Below are 3,575 nucleotides of genomic sequence, written 5' to 3'. Positions count from 1 at the left end.
AAGTATTCTGTACCTAGCAAAACTACCCTTCAGAAATGAAGGAGAGATGAAGACATTCTCAGATAAACAACAGTTGAAAGACTCCACTGCTAGCAAACTGACCCACAGAAAATACTAAAGAGATTTTTTTCAAGATGGAATGGTGAACACCAGACAGTAACTTAAATCCACATGAAAAAAGTACTAAAGGTAACTACATAAGTAAATACAAAAGACAGTATAAATGTATTTTTGTTTGTAAGTCAGTTTTTCTCCTATATGACTTAAAAGACAAATGCAGTATAAGCAAGTCCCAAATACATAAAGAAAAACTAACAGAATTAAAATGAAAAAACCTGACACTATTTTTTTAAATAAATAAATAAATTTATTTATTTATTTATTTGTATTTTTATTTTTGGCTGCGCTGGGTCTTCGTTGCCGCGCGCGAGTTTTCTCTAGCTGTGGCGAGCAGGGGCTACTCTTTGTTGTGGTGCGCGGGCTTCTCATTGTGCTGGCTTCTCTTGTTGAGGAGCACGGGCTCTAAGTGCATGGGCTTCAGTAGTTGTGGCTCTTGGGCTCTAGAGCGCAGGCTCAGTAGTTTTGGCGCGCAGGCTTAGTTGCTCCGCGGCATGTGAGATCTTCCCAGACCAGGGCTCGAGCCCGTGTCCCCTGCATTGGCAGGCGGATTCTTAACCACTGTACCACCAGGGAAGTCCGAAAAACTGACACTATTAAACGGAGAAATATTTCAAGCCAATAGCAAACGGTCATATATTGTATAATTCCATGTATATGAAATGTCCAGAATGAGCAAATCCATATAGACAGAAAGTAGATTAGTGGATGCCAGGGGATGTTGGGGAGGGGAAAATAGGGAGTAACAGCTAACATATACAAGATTTCTTTGTGGGGGCGTGACAAAAATGTTCTGGAATTAGATAGCAATATTGGTTGTGAAAATACTAAGAACTAGTGAATTGTACACTTACTTTAATCGGTGAATTTTTTTTTTTGAATCTTGTAGAAGTTTTTATTTCAGTGATGAAAAGAACGCAGTAAATGGAAACTATGCTGGTTTACGTTAGGCATGCACCTCTACCTGAAACTGCTGTTAGTTTTTGACTGGCCTAAATCTTTATAACTTATTTTTTCATTTAGGCACATCTTTAAATTTTTTTGGACCCTGACATACAGGGTAAGTTAACGTCTTCCTTGTGGCAGTTTAGTATGAGAATTATGTTCGCTGGCTAGATTCCTTTAACTAAAGTCCTCTAGACTCTCAGGCTACCTGTACTAGCTCAAGACTGTACTTTATATATAGAAATTTAAGTGAATCACAGTATAAGGGAGGGAGATAATCTAGAAAAGTGAAATGTACTGTATGAATACTCCATACATTTTTTTTCCAGCACTGATAATCAAACACTAGATAAGGAGGCCTACAGTCAAGTACCAAATTACTCTTTCCCCCACTGCTGCCCTTTCTGAGAGACACAAAGATGTATATCGATCTCTCCAGAAATCTGAAAGGAATCCACACAAATAACAGATTATTACCTATGTGGTCCCACATATCAAATTATAGAGCAGTTCCACTATTAAAATTATAGGAAGCAGTTAATGGGACTATGAGGAAAGCATCGTCCCACATACAGTAACATACACCTAGTAGAGTTTTCCATTCATCTGTCAATTGTTTTCCCAAGATTAGCATTAAAAAACACAACCCCAAACACATTTGACCCTCAAACCACCCCCACACACAAAAATCGGTCTTTATTCATTCTCAGATGACAGGATGTCCCAAGAGTGACAAAGGTGGGAGCCGATCCCCCCACAGCCTTTTCTTCAACCATCCCATCAACTGCTCTTCATTTCTTGAACTACCTTCCTTTTCCAGAGAGGTAATACTCAGGTCAGTCAGAAAGGCTTTCTGAGAAGACTGGCTTGGATTTCTGGGTCTGTTCCAGTCGATTCTAGATGAATTGGCTTGTATCAATGAAGCGCTCAACGCAGTTCACAAAACAAGCCTCAGCCCGACTGTCCAACTTTGGCCCAGGCTTGTCCATGCACATTTCCCAACAAAGTTCCGTCATCTGGTGCACCAGCTGCTGGAAGCGCTGCTTCTGAGTCTCTACCTCCGTGCAATGCTGCAGCTGCGGGTCGACCGAGCCCAAACCCGCTGCGGAGGAAGACGAGGAGGACGCCATCCCAGCGCGGCCACGCGTGCCGAGACAAACTCCGCACCAAGTCACCGACCTTCACGTGTCTCCGCGGCAGAACCCTTAAATGGTGAATTTCATGTTTTGTCTCAATTTAGAAAAAAAGTGTGTGTGTGTGGGGGAGGGGGTGGGCAGGAATGAACATATGAAGGAAAAGACTGCCTAAAACTGTAAAGATTTGGTAACAGATTTAAAATACATTTTGCAGGCAAGAAAGGGTGGAATTAACATGAAGGAAGTTAAATTAGTGATGAGGACAAATCTGAGAGTCTGCAAAATTACAGAGGAAAAAGGAGAAGAAAATGAAAATGCTGTGAAAGATGATGAGAGACATAAGAAACATAGCTAAGTAAACCAAACCAAGAATTATATCTGCAGCTGAAGAAGAAAGTAATATTCAAACACTTAATTGAATAAAACATCCTCCTCCTGAAAAGGGGAACACTGTATGCAGATTGAAAGTTGCCATAAAAATCCAGGGAAAAATCAGAGACTGAGACACATATCAGAAAAAGATTTTTGAGTCAAAATAAATAGAAGAAAATCCCATAAATATACAATTTAAAAAAAAAAGTTAAGAGAAGAAAATTTAGTCTGATATCAGGCTTATTTAAAATACTAAATGTAAAAATAATGGAACCAAATCTGTATTTATTGGGGAAATTATATAATTCAAGGATTTATGGACCCAGTGCATTTTCATTAAGCACTATGACAATGAAAAGACATTTTCACAAGTACACAGCAGCTAGAAAGTATATTCAACCTCTGTACCTTCTTGAAAAATTCACTTGAAGACTCACCCAGCTGAAGAGATGAATCAAAATGAAGAATTCATTACAGAGAAATGAAGCAATGCTGAAAGTGATCAGTGGTGAACTTTGAAGTCAGTTTGACACAACACTCATCTAAATAGCAAATTTAGTTACAAGGTGGAAAAAAAAATGCCAAAAGTTAATTTTGGAATGAAAGGCATGAAAAGAAAAAACAATTGTATTTTTTTGTCTTTTTGACTAAAGAGCTGTCATTTTATTCATGACTTGGTGATCAGATAGGTTAAAGAAGTTTTCATAAAAAATAAATTTGACTTGATTAAAATTTAAAACTTGTGTGCACCAAAAAAAAAAAAAAAAAAAAAAAACACCATCAACATAGTAAAAAGGTTGCACACAGAATTGGGAAAAACATTTGCAATTCATATATCTGATGAGAGATGACTATCCATAATATATGAAGAACTCTTACAGTTCAACAACAGCAAAAAGCAATCTAATTTTTAAATGAGTACAGAATCTGAAGAGACATTTCTCCAGGAAAGATACAGATGGCCAAAAAGAACGTGAAAAGATGTTTTACTTCATTAGTCATGAA

The 3,575-nt window shown here is 37.9% G+C and overlaps 1 pseudogene across 1 annotated transcript; it reads right to left on the bottom strand.

The window, feature by feature from the left end:
• Positions 1-354: 354 nt before the first annotated feature.
• LOC309622228 (mitochondrial import inner membrane translocase subunit Tim8 A pseudogene) lies at positions 355-2,326 on the bottom strand (annotated as a pseudogene). The gene has a single exon. The product of its transcript is annotated as a mitochondrial import inner membrane translocase subunit Tim8 A pseudogene (transcript).
• Positions 2,327-3,575: the final 1,249 nt, after the last annotated feature.

This window comes from Balaenoptera borealis (genome assembly GCF_965194805.1).
Source record: "Balaenoptera borealis genome assembly, contig: HAP1_SCAFFOLD_1858, whole genome shotgun sequence".
Lineage (NCBI taxonomy): Eukaryota > Metazoa > Chordata > Mammalia > Artiodactyla > Balaenopteridae > Balaenoptera > Balaenoptera borealis.
The sequence above is the reverse complement of the archived record's forward strand: the minus strand, read 5'-3'. Positions and strand labels throughout refer to the sequence as shown.